The 25,554-nt window shown below is 44.7% G+C and overlaps 1 long non-coding RNA gene across 4 annotated transcripts in view; it reads left to right on the top strand.

The window, feature by feature from the left end:
• The window catches only part of LOC133275580 (uncharacterized), a 218,879-nt gene that overhangs the window by 162,001 nt on the left and 31,324 nt on the right, over window positions 1-25,554 (top strand). Inside the window, exon 6 of one of the 4 annotated variants that reach the window (XR_009745601.1) lies at window positions 7,492-7,639. The exons of the other annotated variants lie outside the window; for them this stretch is intronic. This is a non-coding gene — a long non-coding RNA (uncharacterized LOC133275580). Of the gene's footprint in view, window positions 1-7,491; window positions 7,640-25,554 lie in introns of those variants that run through there. 4 annotated transcript variants of the gene reach the window in all.

Below are 25,554 nucleotides of genomic sequence, written 5' to 3' on the forward strand. Positions count from 1 at the left end.
TTACCCAGGGACATGGTCTGGGAGTATATTGTCAGCTGCAATGTGCTTTATCTCCATTTATGGCATTAAATCTAATTTGTGGTGCCAAGTGCAGCATTACCCTTACAATGACATCTATTAGAGACAGTTTCTCCTGAAGACTCTGATCTGACCAACAACCACTTTGCACCGTTCATTCTTTTATTTTATTGCAAAACCACCTCTCTTCTTCTTTAATTTCAGACATTTTGTTAAAAAGCAGTAAGACAGGCACTGAATTACAGAAATCCCACACCCTGGCATTACACTGACTTCAGTCAGGATGCTGACACCCTTTTCCCCGAAGGTCTGAAAACCTGGGAACTGAAAACAAAAGCAAAACAACAAACTTGACTGATTCATCTCCAGTGATGTCTAAGTTTAGCAGAGGCAGGCTTGCTTCCCCTGTGCCAGTCAAGCATTGCTGGTGGGCACCCAGCCCCTTCCCCTCCCTGGGCACAAAGGAGGGAGGACTGGGACAGCAGCATGGCACAGCATGGAGCAGTTCTTGTGGAAAAAAAGGCTGCAAGTTGCCCTGAAACGCTGCGTCCTGCATGCCACAAAGGACAGCTGCTACCTTCTCACTTACAAAAACGTGATCCCAGCCAGTCAATCCACAGAGCTAACACTGTCAGATACCCTCCCACTCACCACCAGTGATGGTCAAAGCCATTGTAATGAAGCAGCTTCCCCTCCACCTCAAAAGGGGACATGCTTTGCTTTTTCTCCAAGAAGGCTTAGGGGAAGTGCTTTGGGTTTGGTTGGTGGGTTTGTTTTTTTGCTTTTTGGTGAGGGTACAGCCCTAGCTGTTACAGACAGACACAGAGGTCCATGGTCCATGCGTAACCACAGAGGAAGCAAGCGCAAATAGGCAAATATTCTGAATAATGGCAGAGTAGATTCACATGGAAACTTGCTTGGACTCACCTGGAGTCCTTTCCCCCTTTCTTGTCCAACCAGTTCATGGATGGGGAACATCCCAAGCCTCTGGCATATGGTATTAGATTCTCTGGGTATTAGGTAGAAAACTAGTGATAAGTCTTTTGAAACACTACGGCTGGCGTCAGGTAAGCCAGGTCTCGTTTCGTATGAACTCTCAAAATTTGGAGGGAGAGGGAGATTTTGTTTATTTGTTACAAGTGCAAGAGAGAAACTGGGGTGCTTAATCAGTCATTTGCGTGTACTGGGAGTGGAAGCTGGTTTGTCTGGCTATGGCCATGGCTTCTGTTCTGTATGGAAGAACCCTTCTGCAGCTTTCAGAAACTCATATAAACATCTCAAAAAAGGTTATATGAAGATGGCAGAGACACAGCTGTAAATCTCTGATTAGTAATTATGAAGGCATTATGAGATCCTGGGGTGGAAAGGACCTCTTTGCTGGATAGGCAAATATTTTAATACATACTCCAGTGTTCACTGTTCCAGCAGGACCCTTGAAATATATTTTCCTTTCATGACTGTCCTCTATTGTTAGTTACACCCTCATGCAGCTTTTAAATAACAGTGTGATTTCCAGTACTACAGCACTATCAAACATACTAGTTTTTCTCTGCAGTTGGTTCCACTTACAGGATACTGAATTATTAGTACAGCATTCAGCTTGAAACCCTCTTGCACAATTAACAGGGTGAAATATTAGACAATAGCAGCCACTACTGTTATTTACTGTTCATTAAATGCTAATGGAAATTCAGCCCATCTGCAAAATACCATGTCCTTACACAGGCAGAATCAAGCAACAAATCAGTGGCAAACAAATTCTCATATTCAACTCTTTCTTTTAGCCACCAAAGTAGATTGTCAGAATGAAGGTAATGGCTTACAGTCCTCTCTCTGTGCTCAGGTCCAATTTTCCCTTACTCAGGAGCTAAGGAGTATCACTAGAGTAATTAAAGCCATCACTTATAAGTAGCAACCAGACACTGGGAGACCCAGCAAACTGGGATAAGCCAGCTGACTACAGCTACTAAAAAGAGGTCCACACCTGGGGAAATACTCAAGACATTCCTTCTCCAGAGGCACCACCCATAATACCAGGCCAACAGTCTCAAACACCTCTGCGTCTTGGACGGATATGCAGAACCGCATACATTAAACCACTTTTCTTGGAGTTCACTTAAGAATGCTGCCAGCTTGTAAACAGCAGAGTTGGGTTTGCAGCCAACACAGTTTTTACCTAGAGCAAACGGAAGTGCTTTTCCAAGAATTTCCAAGACTGTTTCGTCACGCAGGACGCCGGTGCTGCACCACGCAGCCCAGGGAGGAAAGACAAAAAAGACAAGCTGCTGCTCTGCGCATCCCGAAAGGGGTTAGTTAGAGGCATTTATTTATTCCCAGGAAGAAACTGGCAGAGCAAACCAGACCTCCAAAAAACACCCCAGTGTTTGCTGCAGGGGGATAAAGTCTCATTAATATTTTCAATGCTGTCACAAAAAGTGAATAGTTTTTATAGTTGGCATGTTGCAATTTTCATTACAATTCTGAAAGCCTGGTTTGATAAAGTACAGCGGAGACTAAGAAATGTAGCATTTCTGAAGGACTGGAGAGCAATCTGCTCTCTTCTTCCTCCCCCACTGTGGGTTGTGCATAATACTGAAGCCTTAGTCCTTTGGCAGCTTTACCATTTTGAAGCTGTATTAGAACTCTGTGTAAGATGACAGCATTTACAAGCCCTTGCTGAGGTCAGGGTCCCATTGTGCAGACTTTTAAGTATAAGCATTTATAATATAAATATACAAGATAAACCAAGGACGTTGTATTCTCTGTACTTTAAAGATGAAGAAAACTTAAGCTGCTTAACTTCCTTCATGACCAAAGCATGGAAAATTTAAATCAGTGATAGAAACTGAACCCAGAATTCCCTAGACCACACACTCGTCCGGAAGTATTAGATGTGTGCATACCTTTAACCACTGCACCAATTCATAACAGTAAGTACCTATAACCAAGTTTTCTGGGTAAAACTTTTTGAGTCCAAAGTTACATTACTTTTAAAACATGCTCAGCCAAACGTCAGTCTGCTGACACCTGAAGAATTACATGACAACTCTCATGCCAAAATACCTTTTGTTGAGCATTTTGGTACTACAGTTCTGGCTATATACAACTCATAGATGTGCACAGACCTTTATTTTTAGTGGATTCTCTGCCATCTACAACTTTGGTAGATATTTTTCCTGCCTAGAAGGACATCCACATTTTTCTCTGAGGACAAGACATAATCACGTCACTAATATCACATTATCAAAGAGCATTTGAACTGCCTGGAAAACTAACAAAGAGCCTTTTTCAAGGACTTGAGAAGTTTGATGCAAAGAGTTCCACGTGAGCATCATTCTGAATACTTCAAGAGGGTAAACAGAAACTAGGAATAACGAAGCACCTCATCCTTCCAGGGTAAATAACATTAAATAAAAGCAGCATCAGTTCATGTCTCACTGCACCCTGGCATAATAGCAAACCTGCTTGTAAATAGGTCTTGTTTATTAAGTCAGTCTTCAATATTTTTTTGGTAGTGAAGTTCTGAGGCAAGTCAACCCCTAAACAGAGAAAGCCACTACTTCACTGTTTCATCCAGCCCGGGCACTTATCTTACCTTTTGCATCAGGAGCCTTTTGTAAAGGGACAAAGAAGATGTTTTTTTCAGTTTTAGTTCAAAAACTAGTTCTTTCAGACTGCACACAGCAATTGATATTTGAGGAAGGGCAGAAGGGCAAGAAAGCTTCCTTCCCGCCAAATCAAAACTAGGTGTTAAGAGACTAACATCTGCTAGTTCTAAACTCACAGAAGAGGAGCATAGCTAGAAAATACTCAGTTCCCTTTTGCTTAATGAACATTTCCTTTGCTTTGCATTTAAAATGGAGCTGAATAAGAATTACAGAGTAAGTCACATAGGAAGAGACCTGGGAAGGTTGCCAGGAAGTATTTTGAGGAGAAAGTATTTTGAGAGGAAAGTATTTTCCAAATATTTTTATTTAATACTTCAGTATACTCAGATTTAGCATTTCATTGAATTTAATGCTATATAAGAAGTCGTTTGATTCATTTCTCAGAAACAATAACATAGTATATTAATTTTGTTTCTGATTTGCATGTTAAATCATAGCTTGAATACATTAAATCCTGCCCTCCTGATCAGCAGAAAATAATACCAGATTTACTTCAAAGTTATTTTTAGTTGCACATCCATACATGTTTTAATAGGTAAAAACCAGTGAGATCCAGTCTTTCCACTGGAGAGTAACTAACAACCACATAGACAAACAAGCAAGCTTTAAAGTAAGGTTTCTTGTTGGCTGATTTCAATTCTCAGTTAAAATTGGCAATGCAAATTACTCCATCCTGTTCTTTATCGGGCAAGAGAAAAGGTTTCCAAACTGTCAAACTGGCTGGTGGCATCTTGACAGCAGATGGAAATGCAGTAAGTAGAGTCCTACATGGCAGTGTCTTTATGTGACTCCTGGAAAACTGAATCCACATACTGAATGGTTCTTTATACAACGGGAAATGAGCACACATTTAGGGGAAGGAATCTGCTGTACACCCCTGTCATCTTAAACCAGGCCAGGAATGAATGGGACTAGCCCAGCATGAAGAGCAGAGTGAGGTTGTTTACCATATGAGGCCTCTTCCCCAGTCAGCCTGTAGTGTATCTCTTAAAACTCATGGCAGAAGACTGAACTGAAGGCAATTTTATCTTGCACAGTGTTTGGTTTGGAGGGGGAAGGGAGTGGATAGGGCAAACTGATATATTATTGAAAGCTACCTCCTCTTCCTTCACCCAAGAGACTGAAGGACAGCGAGTGCCTCAGGCCAGCATACTGACATGAAACGCTTTCTACCTTTCATCGAGAACCTGGGTGAGGAAAACGTTGGCAAGTTTTTCCATCCACTATCGAAAGCTGAAAGAACAAGAGGGAGTTGTTCCACGTCCCTGCATAGATCTCTCAGAACATTCAGTGACAGAAGCAAGAAGTATACCCTGTTTTCAGGGCTGTCTTTACTAGGAGAACAGCCCCTGATGACAGTGTTGAGCAAGAAACTCCCTGCACTTCTCTAAACTCTTCTTATTGCCAGCTGAAGACTAGGACCCTTCCTCTCCCAGCTTAGCTGTCAGTGCATGTGTTTTCTTCTTTACTAGGAGAACAGCCCCTGATGACAGTGTTGAGCAAGAAACTCCCTGCACTTCTCTAAACTCTTCTTATTGCCAGCTGAAGACTAGGACCCTTCCTCTCCCAGCTTAGCTGTCAGTGCATGTGTTTTCTGCACTTTCTGCAGGAGACCACAGCAGTTTGTCATTTCCACATCAGCAAGAGAGTCAGTGCTGAAGGAAGTTTCCCACAATAGGTCTAGTTCCAAACCGCTGTTTGAAGTTTTTGGTTTAAAAGATCACTCTTTAGCCCCTTCAAATCCACAGTGCGCACATCTGAAAATGTTACATAGTACGTATGTAATCGCGGATAAACAACATTCCCCTCCCCTTTTCATTAAGTAAAATCAGTAACTGGAATCCCTGTTTAGTATTTGTGATTACAAGGATCACCCTCCGCCCTGCCCTGGTCAAACAATACGGGCTCTAGGAAGGCACGAGAGCCGTCATTTCAATAATGCAAAACCCTGTTGCTTCCACTCCAGAACAGCTGACTTGAAGTGCACGCTAGGCTGTGCTTATTAACAAAATGAGAAATCTGATCTATAGAAAGAAAACAGTATGTGAGGATTAATCCTGGATTGCAGTTTGTGGCCAGCACTGGGCCGTCATCCAAACACAGATGAAAAAGAACAGAATTTCTCCCACCTGTCACTTCGAGCAGGTACAGCTATTGCAGTGTTGTAGTCTCCTCCTTACAGCTATTGTAACAACCCATTTTATATCAGCTTAAAATTGAGGATTGACCTCACTGTTTCAGTTCTTCCTTGTTTTGCGGGAGCCAGCACTGGAGGGTGAATTTTCTTTCCAGGAATTGCAAACAAGCGTGAGTAACTCACAAGTTTGGACAGCTAGCTTGTAATACGTGTACACTTCAAGGAAAGAAACCCAGCTTAAAATTGGCATCCTGTTGGAACCTGGAGACGTAACTGAACAAGAAAATACAACTCTCTGGAACTCTTTTTTCACATTTTTTTCTGCTGGTTTTGAGAGCAGTAAGCACACAGTCACCCCTGATTAAAAAAAGACCTAAACAAACCAGTGCAGATGCTTTACCAACGAGCTACTGCTCAGCAGAGTGAAATCTCGACTGCAATGCACTGTCCTTGTTCCCGATACTACAGCAAGATAAAAACCAATTGAAGCAGCCCTAGATGTTTAATCACTGGAGCAATCCACAGCAAACCAAAGGAGAAGTCATCTTTATTTTCTAAAAGATGTTCTCCTGCTTATGGTTGGGACGATGCTCTGTTGTGGCAATCCCACAGCTGAGCCCTGTTAATTTTTCTCCAAGCCCAGCAGGGTGGGCATGTCCCCCTCTCCATTGAGCCTCGCCTGTCACAGTGCAGCCAGTATAATGGCTATGGCACAAATGTGATTCTGCTTTCTTCCACTCCACATTTGCTGCTGCACTGCAGTGAAGCTTTGTGGCAACATTCTTCCCTGAATGTTGTCAGAAACTGCAGTTTTGTTCATACATTTTCTCAGCCAGGTTTGGTTAAGGGATGGGAAACTGGGTTTTCAGTAGAGAAAACATGGCATCCTCATCACACCAAACCCTCTACCTATCAGGCTACGATATGTTCATCAGACTGGATGAGAGGGTTAAATGCTGCAGTCAGCACAAACAGGAGTTCTGCGATGAAGGCAAATGCACCTTGGTTTTCAAACATTATCCTATTTCCCTACATCTATCACCAAAGAAGGTAGCAGGAGTTCAGAGAATAGCCACACACTATTTTCTATACAAGGTCAAAGCAATGCACAACACAGTCTATGTTTGACAGTTCTTAATTACTACGGGCTGTAAAAATGCCAGAAAATGAGAACTCTCATTGCAAGTCCTGCTGTTCACTACTTCAAATTTCACGTTGTGACCACCGATTTTGGGCTGTGGTGGCTGGTTTAGAGAGTTTCAATCCATTACACAGCCAAAGTGATTAGCATTAGGTTGTGTTCTAGTTGTTTTAAATGACTAATCAAAATAAATTGAACCGGTACCCTCCTGAAATAAGGCCTCTCACCTTCTCTTCCTCTCCTCTCTCCCCCGACTCCTTGTCACACATTGGCTTCTGCCAAGCAATTCAGCACTGACACTACAGCGTTTCACGTGATACCAAGTGCTTCAAGCATCTTGCAATACTTATTACTATCTACACATCCATAAGTCATTCTGCCCAGCAACGTATGTGAATACTAACGTGAGCTATTTCTTCATGCATTAAAGATTTAGAGCTCTGCCAGATCCTTGGAAGAAGCTTCTTTCCCAAACACTGAAAACCCATCCTTTTTACCTATGTGCATCTCATCTGCATTCCCCATAGATTAGGGAAGCAGGACGTACAAAAAACCTGCCATATCCTCGGGTTCTCCCATTCTTCCTGCTCACACCCCTGCGGCCATGCAAGTCTGCCATGCTTAAGCAATGGATTTTGGACGCAGAAGAACAAGGCACTTCCGCAGGGTTCCCTTACCCGTGTTAGAATGGAAAGTAACAAATGTAAGAGGTTGCTTATTCTTACTGCTGATCTCCTCCGGAGCTAAAATGATATGTCAGTAGCAGGTGGCAAGTTTGAAGACATCCCCCCCTCCCTTCTCCTTTTTTTTTTAAATAAATATAACAAAGGGCACACAGATTTGACCTAATGGGTCAACCATCAAAAGTTAAACTGATTTCAATAATTAGACCTAGAATGTCAGGCACCACTGCAAATAATTGCTCCTAATGCTTTTAGGATTAGATTGCTAATGAAAAGGCGCAAAAGGAGGCCACTTGCAGTTGTGGAAATAAGTCAATTTTCTTTCCATATGTCATTTTCCCCATGTATTTGCTGTGAAATCCTAAGGACTCATTCACAGCTTTCTCTCCAGAGCCACTGTAGTATATACAATAGTTCTGAGTCATACAAAATAGTAGTAAGTCATCTTGAAATACTAGCTGTTTATACAGTGTATTTATCAAGCACAGCAAACATCTGCTCATAGTTCTGACATTTTCCAATGAAAGTGACTATTGCATATTGTTTTCCCCTTTAATTTGTGGAAAAACATGGGAGCCATTCAAATATAAACAGCATTCCGCAACAAATTTAAACCAGTTTTGGCCAAAGGACATTTTATTAGCAGAATGCAGTGTTGATGCTCTTCTTAACTTGTTTCTGGCTGCTCTCTCAGATTCATTCTAACGGCTCAGTGACATCCAGGGTGACTTGCGGAACCCTCTGCTCGGGCTCATATATAATGCAGCAATTCGATGTAAAGGTTGCGCCCGCCCCACTCGCGGATGCTGAACGCGAAGTTCCGCGCCTCAACAAGCGCCGGGGCTGCCCGAGTTTCCAAAGGCAGCAGAAAGTTCCCAATCACCGATTCCCCGCGCGTATCCGTACGCGCTCCCCGGGTACAGCGCGGCTGGCACCCGCGATAACAGGGGCGCGGGGGGTGCCCCTAGAGCCGCCACCTGGGACCGGGCCAAGCGGAGTCAATAATTGACTTCTCCGTCCTATACAAAAGGGGCCGGGAGCAGGCGGGGAGCAGGCTGGGCGCTGCGGGCACCGCGGGTTCCCCCGCGTACCGCGCACACAGCCTCCACCCCCCCACCCCACCCCACCCCCTCCCCGCAGGCTTTCCTTTGCTTTTAAATGCAACCAGAAAAAAAAAAACAAACAAAACAAAAAGCGCGGCTCCCCCGCCGCCGAGCTGGCACCGGCACCGGCGCGCCTGGGGATGTGGAGCGCGGCCCGGCTCCGCGGCGCCGTTCCCCCGGGACCGGGCAGCCGCGGGCGGCTATCAGCCTCCCGGCTCCCGGAATTACAGCGTACCGCGCCTCGGCAGCATAGTGCCGGCCTGGACGGACAATTGAACTGGTTTTATTTTAAAGCGGGGGGCACAGCTCTGCTCCCGGCTGGCGGGGCCGGGGAGCGCGCCTTGCCCCCGGGCACAAAGCCGGCGGGCAGGGTCCCGGGAGACCGCGGCCGCGGGAGGGTGCGCGATCCCGGCTCCGTCCATTGCGTCCGAGCGGTGCCGTAACAAAAGCCAGAGACCCGCAGCGACGGGCAGAGCGAGCGGAGCCGGCGGGTCCTTCCCTCCGCGATCGCGAACGACCACGGGGGGCGGCGGGGAAGCGGGGAGCCGGGGCAAAAGTTCACCGTGGTCCCGGTGGGGCAGGGGGTGCTTGGTGGGGCCGGCGCTGGTGTTGGGGGATGCCGGGCCTGGCTCGTCTCCTAGCGGCCCCGCGGATGGACTGCGGGGGGGATGGAGGCGATGCGAGTCCCGGGAGCCCCTTCCCTGCCCTCTCCGCCACAATGCGGCCGGATCCCCAGCACAAACACGCCCCCCGGCACCCCGAGGCTCCGCTCCCTCCTTTCGGGGGGTAAAATCAATTAAAACAAAATACGGCTCACTCGCAGGGGCGAGAGGGGATGGGGAGAAGGCTGCTGCCGCTCCGGGGCTGCCTGCCCGCCCCGCCGGTCCCCTCCGCGCCCGCCGGCCCCGCGGGCAGCAGCTGCGGCCCCCGCCCGACCCCAGCGCCGCCGGGGAAGGGGCACCGCGCACACACACACACACACACACACATACACACAAATGGCACGGGAGGAGGGGGAAAGTTTTCAGCCGCTTCAACCAAATAACCAGCATTAGCGATCCCCAGGCAGGCACGGTGGCCGGCTCACCGTATGCACGCCCCAGCCCCGAAAGCAAGTGGGCAGCGCGCCGGCAGAGCGAGGGGAGGGGGCCTGGGGCACGGGGAGTGGGGTAAAGGGGGACAAGAAAATGATCCCCCTGTTCTTTTCAGTGGAGCTACCGCTGGTGCCGGGCACGGCTGCTGCAGGGCAGGGAACAAGGGGACACCGCCGCCACCCCGGCGACTCTCCCGAGCGGCCCCGGGCAGATGGGCAAATGACCGGGGCTGCGAATAAAGAGCGGGGAGCGGGGCTGGGCTGCACGGCGGAGCCCGGCAGCGCCCGGCCGGCCGAGCGGGACCCGCGCCCCGCTCCGCGTTACCTTCTTATTGCATCTGGAGCAGCAGCTTTTCTTCCCCTTCCCCTCTCCTCCTCCTCCTCCTCTCCCTCTCCTGTCCTCTCGGTTTATACCAGCCTGTTCCTCATCTCACAGCCTTCCTCCCAGCGCCATCTTGCAAGCTTGTGACGTTGGGAGCCGCTCACCCCTGACCCACATTTGAATAGAAGCCAAAATGAAAAAAAGAAGAGGAGAGAGAGGCAGAGAGGAGAGAAAGAGGGGGAAGAAGAAGAAGGAGAAAGAGCGGAACAAGGGGAAGCAGCAGCTAAGCAAGTGCTCTGCCAGGGTGGAACAGCATCGGCTCCCGCTCCCTGGCCAGCTAGTTTAGTAATAAGCAATTTCCTGCTTTTGCAATAAATGTTGCCGCGGCGGGGCTGGGAGAGGGACGCGGAGCTGGGTCGTTCCCACCGAGGGACCAGGGCTTCCCCCATCCCTCCCCACCACCCGCACCCCGACCCCAGCCCTACCTCCGGCCACCCGAGTGCTGCTGCTCCCGCCGGGTTCCGACCACTGAAAAAGGCATTTGTTAAGGTTATTTCTCCCGTCACTGATGTCTCAAGTGTGAGTTAAGAGAAATGATACAGATTAGACATGTATTGGAATCCGAAATGAGGTTTACACACAAATTAGGAAAACATCCTCGTGTATAGGTCAATTTGCATATTAGCTTTTTATCGCTCGTGTCTGTTTGTTAAGAACTGACAGTGTGTTTTGCACCACCCAAGGCACAGATGAAGACATGGCCTTTGCACCCACAGAATCTGTAGAAATCTAAAGTTTTAGTTCGTGCTTTTTTCTTTTATTCCTTTTTTAGTTGCTTACCTATTGGAAAGATATCGAGGGGAAAAGTTATTTCTGTTTTGCATCCCTGGTCCTGCAAAGACTTTTATGCGTGCTTAACTCTAAGCACATCAGTAATCACACTGAGCAAGCAGGGGCTATTTGGATGTGCACAGCCCACAAGCTCACACTATTATTTTGTAAAACGTGAACTGATACCATCTCAATTTTCCTGACCATTGCCACAAAGTACAACTGTGCAGAAATCGGAATTATACCTTTGTAGCACTTTCTCCCTCAACAGCTAATTAATTTGTAGTAACAGGAGTGATGCATATAAACATTTTTATTGTTGTCATGCTCAGGTCTTCCTCTGTCCCGTGTAGGAATCACTGTATTAGCTGCATGTGCGAGATGACGTTTTCTTTTCTTCTGTGCCCTCAAAGCCACCTATAACCAAAACTCTGTGTAGCCTGAGCAAGGTGATTCATTAGTGAAGCTGAGCCTACCATTTAACACATCTCTAAGAATTCCCTAATAGCCTCCACGCCAGCGACTCTCAGCCACTTCCTGTGCAGATCCCTGCAGTTTCCCTGCACTTCAGCTGGACCCCAGCTGCAGCCTAAGCTCTCCTTCCTTGATAATAATGGTATTTTCTAGTTGCTCATCCAGAGTTCAAAGTTTTTTTGCATGACATGGTTTTTTCAGCCCTACCAAAGTGGCTTGAGGAGCAAATAAAGATAAGGCAAATCACAACAGCCGTATCAGAAAGTTCTGGACTGGTGGGTTTGTTCACAGTACGCCCAATAAAGAGCAGAACACTTTAACAGTGGTGAGAACAGCAAACCGGACTGTCAGCACAAGACCCAGTGAAGTAGATAAGGATCAATTCAAGACTCTTCCCCCCACCAGGAAAGTTAATTTAAAATTGGTGGTGCAGCTCTTGGCTGTATTTTAAAGCTAAGTGGCCTTGCAAATAGCCAGGGAGGTGTAGGTAGCCATTTGCTTCACGCTGTGCCAGAGGAATTGGTAGGCAAATACACAGAAGTCCTTGTGCCGTGTTATCTAAACAGGGAGAAAATGCATCATAGAGTTATTTCAAGCAGGTTTAGACATTTGGGTTTAGAAATAGTCACTTTTGTGAATCTCTGTGTGGCATCTCAAGACCTCAACAATGCCACCATCTGCCCTCAATCTTCCTTCCTTCCGCTGAAGCTCACCACCCCAGCAGGAGTCAGCAGAACAGTCTGCGTGCCCCTGCCGCTTCACAGACCAGCATCTTACTTCAAACCCACGTTCTGCAGACAGTTGAGCAGAGGTGCCAGGCGTTGCACAGGAATGGCTCAAGGCACAAGCATTTCAGCACGTGATAACTTTTCCGAGTGAGGGAAATGAAAAAGGTTGGGAGGAAGGGGAGAGACATCATAAAATGCCGCACAAGATTTAATCTGTGAAAAGCTCTGCTTCTGTTTGAATCTTCTCTAGGTTTGGGCATGATCAGTTTTGAGCATCCCTCAGGAAATGGAGAGAGAGACACATTCTTAGTGGAGAGGAGACCAAAAAAGATAGAAATTAGGTGTCTGGCACCTAGAAATGATATGGTAGGATGCAGCACTGCATTCAGCTTCATATATACATGATAATTATAAGGTTGAAAAAGAATTAATGAGAAAGGCAGACCTGGCTCTGTCACTAGATCCATGGACATCTGTGGGGAATCTGATGAGCCAGGTAGAAGTATGACCACACCTACCTGGAAAATATCTACAGGCATGCAAGGCAGATACCTTGATACCAGTAATGTCTCCAAGCAACCACAGCCACAGAACTTGCCATCCAAACAGAGGGTACACCCTCAGGTTCCAAGAAATCACACCCACTGTGGGCACATCTGGCACTGGCTGAGACATCTGCCTGTGTACATGAAAAGCAAACTCATTATGTAGGTGCAGAGAACAGCATTCTCAAGTGACAGACTGGACTACAATGGTGATGATGGCACTCTGGTTACAGATGCTGTGTCACAAGGGGTATCTTCATGAGGGTTAGTGGATACTTTGAAGAAAGAGGCTCTTGTGTGTCTGGGCAGATATCTGTGATTAACTTTGTTTTCTAGTTTGTTTTGACTGTGGGGTTTTTAACATTTAGTTAAAGAAGCTCACAGTCAGGACAGCAACAGTGGGTTATGCTGGGTGCTCTGCAGGCACAGATGAAAGCATCAGCTTCCTCTTTGGTGTGTTGATGAATATATTGTACACGGCACATCCAAGGATATTTGCCCTAACGATATACAAAGAATTCAGACCAGAATGCAAGAACAAGCAGATTTCACACCAGCCTTATATTAGCCCTTAGTATCTATTCACAAATAGCTCTGTAATGCTGCTTTTAGGCAGAAAAGTTTAATTAATTTTATCCCCCCAAATCAGATTGCTTGCAAAATACTTGGACTCAAATCAAGTCAATGGCTGAAACCCAGAGGAATTTCAGGGCTTCTGCTTGGTTTTAATTGTTTTCAACCAACTGATGGGTTCAGAAACAGCTCCAATCCTCCATAGCAGTGCTACTAGCACGTTTATGCTCATCATAAAACAGGAAGAGGACACGGGCAGAATTGTTATAGTGGCAGGGCAGTGCTGTGGATGAGGAATGAAGTAATCTGAGCAAAGAAAATGCCATTGCAGAAAGTAAATAGAATAACGACCAAAGGGTGGCCGTGTGCCCTTACAGCTCTTCAGTGCCATCTGCCTTCAGTCCCAGCGCTAGTGGATGTCCAGTGCCATCTAGCAGGCAAAACAGTTGTTTACAGTAGGAAACTGATGGGTAAAGCTGAGCGGAAAAGTTGAAGTGAAAACCTAAAAGTTATAATTCAAGGAACTAAGCAAAACATAAAGGGCAGAGAGTGCCAGTGTAGGGTGTATGTCAGAAAGAGAAGCGAAAGCGAGGGCTCACCAGCCTGCTCCTCAAGAATAAATAAGGATTTAGCCCTAAAAATACTTTCTTAGCAGAGGTTTGCAGTCATCGCTCTCCAATGAGGCAATCCTGACAGTGCTACTAGAAATGCAGAGGACCAGAACATCAGGCTGGATCTGAGACAGGCATCCTCTGAGTCATCACATCAACCCAGGAAAACGGTGATTGAAGGGTTACAAACAGTTGGTGATGGCTTGTGAAATTAAGAAGTTACTTTATTGTCCCTCAATAGAACTATCTTTCTACAGTCAGACATATGTGTCATCTGGAAGGTCTTTTTCCAACTGATTCGAAGTGTCCATGGAGGACACTCCAATTTTATGCTAAGATGGGTTTTGAAAATCTTTTCTCTCTTAGCTGCAAATGTTCTCTGTATGAATATACCCTCTGCAGTAAAGCTTCTTTATAATTAGCTGGATTAGTTGGTTCCCCCACTGCTGTGTATGGTCCTTTGACTGCAGTTGGTGGGTGGACACGAAGAACATTCCCTTTTACCTTTGTATAATGATACCGGAATTTCTCATATCTCTCCTATTTGTACTAATTCAAAACTTGATAGTGCACAAATTCCACATACGATTTTTCCATAGCTGAAGAGGAAAATGTAATCTTTAAGGAACTAAGATGTGATCAAGGGAAATCAGAAACTGTAAGTGTAATCAGAATCCTTAGCATCAAAAATAGGCACAAAGGTTTCCAGTTCAGAGCTAGTTTTATGCTGTGGCTGGCCACAGATTGGCTCACCTCTGCTCTGGTTTGCAGTGTAAGGCTCCTGCTCAAAATCAGGCATTAGAAACCCAATTAAAAATAAATAAACAGAAGGCAACAGTTTGAAAAATTAGGCACTATTTTGTACAATTCTGCTTCTGGTTTATTCTTAGTAGTTGAAAGTTTTAATTCCTTTGGAAGAGAAGAAGCATACAATATTTTTATTGCTGCAAGCCAAAGCATTTTGCTCGGCATTCTGGCATAGGCAGGGCTGATGCAAGGGGTTTTCGACTCTAATCAGATAAAAACATTGCTTCCATTATAACAGGATCTTTGATTTCTGTTGGCCTGTGAATTTCATTGCAAATATGTTCACTCTGTACCTATCTACAAAACATCTGTATTTAACCATGTCTACCCTGTTAGTTAATATAGTCTGTGCAATGGCATCATTTCACTGGACGATGGGAGAGCAGCAGAAAATAAGGAAAGCAACTGATGAACAAACCCACTACCTGTGTGTTAAGAATAAAGTGAGAATTGCTGAAAATAACTCTGAAATAGATGTCAGAAGAAAATTAAAACAAAAAGGAAGCATTTCTTCAGCTACGTAAATAAACAGGGAATGAGACAAGAACCTAAATGAAAAAGAATCCAAATGAAGGTTTTTCCAAGGCTTTTAAGAGGAAGAATGGAGCAAACCCAGCATAATTAGTTGGAATGAGGGGATGAAAATCAAAATGATCACAATAAAGGTGAAAGCAAATCTAAAAGAGCTCATAATTTTCAAGCTAGAGAAACCAGATCATTTCCGTCCCAGAATTCCAAAGGAACAAGTACCAGATTGATAGCAAGGATATGAATTACATATTTGACCCAAAAGTTGTTCTTGCATGATTTAAAAATAGTTGATTAAATACTTTATTTTAAAAAATATTTGAAAATTATCTAATTTTAAGACCATTTGAGGCTTTCAGAAGAGTGGTGAAAGAAAATATAATGGACCAGAAAAAAAAAGAAGCCACAAAAGAGAAGATAAACAGGATACAACCGCAGTGCTGATTTTGCTGAGTTTCCTGAACTATTTCTTTGCGTAGATAACTGATTTTCTAAGCAAGGGGAATGTGGTAGATCTAATCTGTATGGATTTTAGTCAAGCATTTGATGTGATGCCACATGGGAAGTTATTAATTAAGATGGAAAAGATGGGGATTAGTAAAAGAGCAGTAAAAGGCATAAGGAAGTGTCTGAAGGAGAGGTGCCAATAGATTACTATTGGGATAGACAGATTACCGGTGATTCAAGACTAAACTTGTTTAATGTTCACTATAATGATCTATTGTCATTTAAGCTGGAGTATGCTAAAGAAATGTTCTGATGAAACAGTCAAGAGGCACTGTTATTAACAGGGTCAGAGCATCACGGCTGGTGAGCTGGAACACGGTGAAAGCAATGAGCAATGGCAGTGGGATGCAATTCCCTGCAAAACCAAACATACATTTGGAATGCACTTCACCATTAACCATCAGAAATCAGGCTGCTTCCTCAAGCTGATCATCAGGGCTCCTTGGAGGTCTGTCCTGCCTCTTCTACATTCTTGATTTAGGTTAAGAGGAACTGTTCTGTGGATGTGTCTCTATTATCTATACAGAGCTCTATGCAGGATGAATAAAATTAGATTCTCTTGAAGGAAAAAACTGACTACAGTAAAAAAAATAGAAAAAAATGCATGCATTGGTTTGTTTGTGGATGACTGTGAACCATCAGTACATAGAAATGACAAATACAATCCTAGACAAGGTTCTTCCAGCAGCAGTAGGAAAGCCCTGCTGGCATGACACAAGGTGCTGCTGGACTGTCATGTCTGTTGTTGTGTGGGATCTCATCACAGGTATTAGGACAGGTATTAGTCTATCAGGATGCCCAATGTGATCATAGAAGACACTAGGTTCCCAGCAACAACAGAGCTGAAAGCCACAACTGCTTTACAGACAAGTGCTGATCCATGGCTGTGAGATATGTTGCTGGTAGAGGCTGGGAATTCCCGAGTGCTAGGATCTCTTCCAGTCTTATGTCTATAGTGTTACAGATAGATAGGATAGTGTTAATCACCAAAAGCATATGTGTATTTTGGCCAGCTTTTTTTTGTCCTGTTTTTATTTTTGGGGGGTTACATGTAAGTATATAATGTGTGTGTATGTACACACATATCCAACCATACATCCGTGTTTAAGTGAAGTTTTGATTCTGCTTCTTACTGGGTAGTGCAGACATACTGAGCTATACTTTGTATTATCTATAATAACCTACAGAGCCAGCCAGTGTTTGTTAATATGCTACATTTCTGAGTGTTTCTGGTGTTGGTTTACAGGTTACAGGTAACCTAAAAATCTCTTCTTGTCCTCACATTAGATACAAATAACAGGAAAAAAAGCATGAAACTCAACTGTGCATAAAATCTTTTTGTTTATGTGCATGTACTTTGAGTGGCAGTGTGTATAGTATGCATAAGTAATTAATGTTGCAAGCTGGAAGAATGAATTATTGTCAGATGGAGGTAAAGCATACAATATGGTCAAGTAAGCAGTTCCAATAATAGCTTTGCTTATAGAAGCAAAATGTAACAGAGGGCAAACTCTACAGGTTGCCAGATTGGTGTCAATGTGGAGCTTTGTTGCCAGTTGGTGACCAGGGGACAGCAGAAGGATTGGTTTTAGCTGAATGCTTTTAAGCTTACGTGTTAACCGCACATAATGAAGTTGCTTCTCAAGCAGTGGCACTTAAGCAGAAGGCACAGGTAATTTAGGTTGATATAGTTGGTGGAGGTCTAGCTAAAAGCCACCATTTCCTCCTTCCCTAACTTGACATTTTCTCAGTGAGTTACATCTAGGGGAACAGGAGCCACGTGCTGTCATTGCTAGGACAGCTACCTCAGGCCACGTGTGCCTCTCCAGATGGGAACTTGGCTGAACTAACTGAACTGTCGTAGAGCATCTGGGCTATGCAAACTCCCCAAAGTTGGCACTGCCCAGGGTAAAGTACAACCCAGGCAGCACTCCAGGTTTGGTCAGGTCACAGCAGCGGTTTTAATGAATGTGGTAGAGAACATAATCACAAGTATAACAAAAAGCCTCATTTCCATACAAAGTGGGCACCAGACTATTACTATGTTGTAGCCCAGCTGAAGACTGCCCTTTGAAGCCAATGGCCATGCAAATCCCACTTTTATATTGTATAAGAGAAAGAAACTACAGTTCCCTTGATTACATGCACACATACACGGGTGTGTATTAACTGAGTATCAGCAGCCTCAGAATCAGTGTCACGCACACAGGCACATCCGTAACATGCTCACACACTGACACACTCGGGGCACAGTCCCTGTTGGGTTTGTTACCGATCCTATCTACCTCTTCACAAACAAGCAGAGTTCATTTTCAAACTGCCCAGTGTACAAAGCAGATAAAGACTGGCATGGAAGAACCCATGGGCAGTTTGGCAGCCCTCTGTAGTTACTGGTATCAAAGGTCACTGAATGCTAAAAAATAAATACATCCCAGTGCCAGCAGGACACTGGTGACCCAAGATAAAAGTTTCTCTGCCACCAGAGAGACATTGTTTTCATTTGGTACCAACATGGACTGTATTTACTGTGATTTCTCAAATGCTAGTTAAAATATATGGCTGTGAACCATGCTTTGCTTTATGCTGGCAGGAGATCTGCTTCAGAGGTCAGACTCCCTTACTCTCGCATACACTATGCTGGTTTCATGGAAAGTGGCTTTTATGTGCACCTGAGCTGCAAAGCAGAGAAATTCACCGGCTTCTGGTGCTTTCATTCTTTTTATTTTTCAAAAGTGTTGTTGGATTTTTCCATCCTAAAAGTGCCTTTTTGTTGGAATCTGACTTCCCCAGTGCTGCTGCAAACCTGAAATAGCTACACTGGAGCCACTGGATTGGTGCGGGTGAAAGGGTGAGGAGACTCCAGCCCAGTGCCCGGTATTGTTAACCAAGGTTATAAACACCATTGTTCAGTTCATATTCATCTCCTGTGATTAACACCAATGACAATGGGAAGCCTGACTAGTCATTTCATACCGCGTAATGCAAGGTGACTATAGTTCAGAGGACAAAGAACAAGAGATTGGAGGGGGGGCATTCAGGAGCAGATACAAGATTGGTTATGAATGTTTGGGGTGATTTAGTTCCATTGTTCTCTGTATCAGCACTGAGGGCTGAGTGCTGCCTTCTTGCAGATTTCTGGAGGCAGTACCAGTTTAGGGGCTGTGCATGGGAATACAGACCCTCTGCTTCTCCTTCCTCTTTAGCACTTGCATTGTTTTCTTCCTTCTGTTTCTCTGGAGGCACAAAATCTCTGACTCACACTTATCTTAAGGACAATGCATGTAAAAAGGGACATACTAGAAACCCAGATAAATACGTAATTCCTAGTGCTCTGCTATTGCCCCTGGGCCATTTACGTGTCATTTAAGGCAGCTTTTAGCCTGCTCTAACTGGTGATGAGTGACAGGATGGTGCAGGGACAGGGAACTCTGGATACCATTACTGGGAATGCCAAAGACACCACAGAACAATGAATTTTTACACTCATAATTGTACAAACAGAAGAACAAAGGGGCAAATCTTTCTTCCAAGTGCTCAGGAAGCCCAAAGGAAAATTCTGGAGTGCTGAGGGCCCAGAAGTATGTGATTGTGAAACAGACAAATGACAGTCCTGCCCTTTCATCCAGCACAGCAGATAGGCTGCATTTGCTCTCCTAGAGGCAAGAGACAAAGGATGGCTCCTGAAGGAAATCATTGCCCTGTCTTGCATATCAGACAGTTCAGTAGTACTTGCTGTTAGGGGTTGAATGAAAGGAGACCTGGATACACAGATGGAGGGGGACTGAAGTGGAACAGCAAGGCACTTCTGCAAGCTCTTGCCATTCTTCTGGAACCTTTAACAGCACATCAAAAAAGGCTCAGGATTTGCTGTAAGAATTAAGAACTTGCCCAGAGGCTGAGAAACAACATGATGTGCCTTGGGCCGCAGGAGCCCATGTCAGAAACTGGTTAGAGCACAAGCATTTCTGCATCCCACTCCTCTGCTCAGATGAACAACCCACGCCTCTATAAATCATACAGGAGGCTCTCGGGCTTTATATGCATGCAGTAAATCACAGAGGCTATAGTGAGGGAAGCCCCATCTCCATGCTGGCTGCTGGGGGCATTGAGACAGTGCTGACTCTGGCGGTGGTGCCCGAATTGCCACCATGCCCTCTATTTTTAAGTAGGGCATGAAGTCTTATGGTGCAAAAAAAAAGGTTTCTACTTCCTTGTCTATCCTTAAACATTCATTCTAGGTATCATTCAATCTGTTATGAAACACTTGTCTTAGGATAAGATCACTGAAGAAGCTGTGGCAAGACAACTCTGACAATTTCTGGATGCTGCAGATCTTCTTGGCACGTATCTCTTTGATTACAGTCCTGAATATGCAATAGAAACTACAGTTTCCCACTCCTCTATACTTACTGCAGTGTTCCCAGCCCCTGAAACTCCTGTCTCCTTCATTATCAAAATTATTCTAAAGTGTTGCTGACTGCTCAGTTCTTTATCCTCTCTGTCCTAGTTTCTTTGTAGGGCCACAGTAGACTGTATCAACAGTGTATTGTTGCTTTATAAGATACTGCAAAACTTTTTGATCTCCTTGGTTCTCTATAGGGCATTCAGGTGAGACTTGACTTGTGGTGGCTTCAGTTAGGGGTAGGACCCTGTTTCTCACAGTAATGCTGCTTGTGTGAATCACATCAATCTGTTTCTTGAGCGAAGCATCTCACAAGAAATTGATCCCACTAAATGTCTTCCACTTGCATTGAACAGAGAATATTGGTTTTGTTCTCTGTAACCACAAATGCTTTGAGACGTGCCTAATTGAGATGCTGTATCTCCTCTTCGGCAGGGTTTTCAGCAGCAGAAATCACAGAGGCAGTCTTGACTCAGAGCAGGCATATTGTTTTCTCTCCACTTTGGAATTTACTTTGTCCAAGAGGGATGAGATTTGTTGGCTCTCAGGAAGTGAAATCGTGAGCACTGGGAGAGGTCTCGGTGGCAGAGCAAGGAATTTGCTTGGTTTGTTACTGTGATTGTGTGGCTGGATTTTTAGTAGTTGCAATGGCTTTCCTGGCTCTGCATAGGATAAAGTGTGAGTAGTATGGGGCAAGAATGCTGCCGAGGGCACTGGAGAGCCAGTTTTATGGCTATCTTAAAATGATAATAAACATAGTTAACCTGTTACTTTTCTATTTCTGCTAAAAAAAAGCAAGAAAGGGATAAAATATAAAGCAGAAAAAGTATTTTAAGACAAGCTGACAACCTGTTTAAAATAACCTGTATGTGTGTTGTTCTTGCTGCTTTTGCTGCTTTAAACAGGTGGCTATATTTTATCCTTAATTAAGAATAAAAGGGTTGGTATGCACATGTCTACAGTGGAGACCCCCAAGTGATTCCGAGATGAGGGTAAACTGTGGTGTTTTTTCAGCTAGTTGGTTTGAAATGACTTACCACTTGAACAGCATCTGCAGCATCCTAAGGCACGGAAGCAATTTTTCTTTTGTAAGAAGATGAAAAAGAAATAAAGGAGTCAAAGAGTAAGCAGGCTGAATGGGCCATTAGCACCAAACTCTAAAGATGTAGAAGTCAAATAGGATAGAAAGGCCCCATAAATTTTTACAACTCCTCGGAGAAAAACACTGTGATTATTAAAACATGAAACCTTGCTTTTCTAAAATGCTTAAAAGATTAATATAGAAATGTCATACTGTGGCTGCTGCAGGGATTATCCTTAATGGGAATGTTAGAAGTTATTTTAATGTAAAGCAAACATAGCCACCGAAGAAAGATCAAAAGTGGAACAAATTCAAGGCTCTTAGTTTCAGGAAAATGAAGTTTGTCAAGAAACTCTTTCTACTCTGTTAATTAGAATGAGCAAATTCTCCATAAATACTGTATACGTATGACATAGAAAGTGATGACCTCATCTAATTAGTCATTACCTAATCCAATCACTAGCACAGGAGCAAGGCTTAGGTCTCTTATGAAAAATTTTGTTCCCTTTTTGGCTTGAGAAAAGCCTGTTTTTGCTAGTGTGCATTTTTGTGAGGTCATGTGCGTGTGTCCGAATAGTTTTGACGATAATCCACCATCCACGGGTAGGGGAAGTTCGGTCACAAGGCACAGTAGCAAATGCTCCCACAGTTTATTGTGTTTTCCATGCAAGAGCAAATCCTGTGTCTTTCTGTTTTTTTTTTCTCAGTCTGGCATTGTTACTGTTTTGAATGTAAACTGATCAGAGAGCACCATACTGCTTTGGTCTCTATGTAAGCCTTTGAGGTCTAAATCAAAACTTCAGTGTGGCTTATTTAGAGCAAGAAATGGAATATTTTCTTTGCTGTTCAGGATAGCACTGAAATTGCTTGTTTGGCCAGTGCTGCAGTCAAACACCTGATTCCGTTAGACGCCCAGTTAGCAGCACGAGAATATCCATTCCAGAAGCAGTAATTGGTTTACAAATTGTGCTGCTGTCAACTTGTTTTTTTGCGCCAAGGTGAGGCACCAAACCACAGTGCGCGGTGCAGCGGTCCTCACACATTGCTGGCCTTGTTTCCCTGTGAAAGGGTTGGACTTGCAGAACACAGGTTCTTTTAACATCTATTCCGAAAAAGATCCATCGTGGCAGCAGTCAGCCTCAGTCTGCTGCTCTTGCTAAAAAACCTTCCCAGAAAGTAAGGAAGTGCTAAATCGTTCTACCCAGTGTGAAAATTCACTGACTCAAACGTTCAGTGTCGTATGTGACAGCAAGATATTACTGAACGCAGGTTTTAGTTAGAGACGCATCCCTGGTTTCTCTCCCAGTGGATCTTAGCTTTCTAATGCAACTGAAATCCAAAGAGTATTGGGTAAACTTGGCAGCAGCCCTGTTTGCCACCAGATGTTTGCAATGAGAGTCCCGTAAACAGTGTTCTTCTTGTCTTGGAGCAGGATTTCTAGCGAGATTTTCAAGCACTTTCTGAGGTTGGTGACTAACCTGGATGTATCCTTCTGAAATGTCATTTCATGGGGTTTCTGACCCTCTCTCCGAGCAGTTTTCACTGAGATGTGACCTTTGAGAGCTCTGTATTTATACATTACAGGACAAAATAACCTGTATGAATACCCTCTCCTCTTCTTGCCTGTTTTCAGCTTGCCCACTCCCTTCAGTGTGTTATTTCTGGGCAGACCTGGCTCCTGACTTGCCAGCTCCTGACTGCTCAGAGCTTTTCGGAAGTCAGTGCCATCCTGTCTCTGCCTGGGCTCAGTGGGCTGTGCTTGAGCAAAGACACTGCTATCAGTGAGCTCACTGGAATAAGGAAGAGCACAAGAGGAACAAGAGCCTTAAACAGCAAAACTGATTCTGGGCTCCTTGTTTGTGGAGCAAGGGAAGACAAATACATTGCTGGATGTGGACACATTCCAGCTCTCCAGCATGTTGGCAAAGCTGTTGAATGCATCCTTTCTCAACATGACACAAACAGCTACCGCTGGTCCCAGCATCTGTATCAATAGGCATCTCCAAAGGGGCTCTGCAGAAATATGGGGACTGCTTCTGGCTCCTAGTGTCTAAAGGATGAGAAAAGTCCAGGCAGGCAGCTCTGTAGCTGGTGTCCTTGTCTCAGGATTCCATCAGGGTAAGTGCTACTGAGCAACAACTAATACATCAGTGTGATACCTGCACTGTTCTCAGACTGAAGCCAAAACACAGCACTGCACCAGCTACAAGGAAAAAAATTAACTCAGTCCCAGCCAAAACCAGGACAGGATCTACCCTTTATTCCATAGCATTCACGTGATGCCAGTTCTCACACTTTCCACCATCAAAGGTGACACCATCACCTTTCCTGTCCTTTGAGATATATATATGTGTACGTGATATATATATACATATATGTGTATATGTACACACACACACAGAGATCATTCCCGTAGTCGGTGGACCATCCCTGCAAATGTTTGTTGAGTTCATTCAGTCCATGACCTGGGGCTCCATCTGTCATGAGTCTCTCTGGGCAGGAAAGATGGATGGTGTGTGGTGGTGGATTGTTGCATGCTGAAGCTTGTTCCAATCCCATCACTGCTGCACTTGTCCAGTTTTGTCAAAATTAATTCTTCATTAATGTGGTGATCAAAAAGGAGTCAGGTTCAGATCCTCAAATCCGGAGCAGTGGAGATGGGTGCCACAAGGCATCCAGCGCAGTGGTGGGTGTATGGCCACTGTGGAAAGGATCATATCCAGTGTATACAGCATACACCTCTTGGTGGCATTCTTTGATAGCTGTTTAACCTTAAGCAAGGCCTGAACCACAGGCAGCAGCATGCTGGTTCCCAGAGAAACCACCAGGTTGGCTTCAAGGGTATTCAAAGTATATTAAAATTCTTTGACATTCTCAAATGCTTCCATAAATAGCCACCAGATGGGTTGCACGATGGCATAGATTGGTGCTGAGCTGCTGGAGACTATGTGTGAGAGAGCACATGCTTCAGTTCAGCCTACTCCTCAGAGTCCTGAGGATCCCCAAATGTGGAAATAGCTTTGGCTGTTCAGAGCTGCTATCCACTGGGTCAGTGGTGGAGCAGGGGGTTTTATGACAGCAGGCACAGTTCTTCACTTCTTCAGGACAGTGAGGAACAATGTGGAGCATTATTTCAGCTGCAGAGGTGACTCTGAAATATGGGTGCTAATGCCCATGGCTGCAGTGGGGCAGAGAAGTGAATGATGTTGATTGCTGCAGTCTGGAAGGGGGAACAGTGCTATGGTTCTGTGTAAGATCTTGTTTACCCTTTTATCGTGAGTGTTCTTGCAAACTGCTGTTTTCTCACATATGACTAGTTTCCAGCTTTATGTGGGGAGACTGGGAGGAGGTTTCTGAACACATGGAGGTGAATCACTGACCTCGTAGTATGCTGTAACTGCCAAGAACCCTGTGGAGAACACAAACACAATTAACCATATTAAGTGAGGTATAATAGAGAAAGCTGCATGTTGCTATACAGCAGGGGATTTAGCAAGCTGTAAAACAGGGACTTGGGAAAAGACATCAAAAGGGAGAGAATTCTTCATTTTCTTGCCCACACCTTTTCATCAAGAAACAAAGTGGCACAGGAGGGAGATGGGATAGAACAGGGGAGAAGCTAGGTGACCTGAAAAACGATGGCAGGAGCTTTCAAGCTGCTCCCAAGCCCCAGTGCCTGTCAAGCCCCAGTGCACCAGCACCAGTACAGCAGCAGCAGCAGCAGCAGCAGCACAGCAGTCTCCTGACATCTTGTGGCTTCGCTATAGAGTACAGCCATCCCTTCCCCCATAGCCTCGGGCACCGGTGTCAGCTGGAGCTGACCTTGGCATTAACCGCAGGCACTGGGGATCCTTATATATAGCTGCATTCCTCTCACAAAACGCAGCACCACTTCTTTTTCCCTCCGTGCAAGAATGAATGTGTTCGGGTGAGCCTGTGTTTTCCCAAGTGCTCATGTATGAGGTTTACCCTGATTTAGAGGCAGATAAATTTGCATTGAATATAGATGAAGTCTGCCTTCATCTACCCAGATTCTGCATCCATCATCCTCCCTTTCACTGGTGGAACAGATCCAAACATCCCAAGTTCACTGTAATCTCTCACCAGCTCACCAATGCTCAGATCAGGGTCTGCTCATTGGGATCAGTCATTTCTTTTGGTTGTAATGGCCCAGTTTCAATGTTAGTCATGCATGATCCCTAGAGGAAGGGGCAGGAATCTGAAGTATTTAAGAAGGTGTATGTATTTTTAAACTCTGGTTTCATTTAAGAAAAAGCTTGGCTATTGAAAATGTTACATTTA

Source organism: Pezoporus flaviventris, unplaced genomic scaffold (assembly GCF_033815535.1).
Source record: "Pezoporus flaviventris isolate CSIRO_AGI_PZ_B2104156 unplaced genomic scaffold, CSIRO_AGI_Pfla_v1 ptg000041l, whole genome shotgun sequence".
In the NCBI taxonomy this organism is placed as follows: Eukaryota; Metazoa; Chordata; class Aves; order Psittaciformes; family Psittacidae; genus Pezoporus; species Pezoporus flaviventris.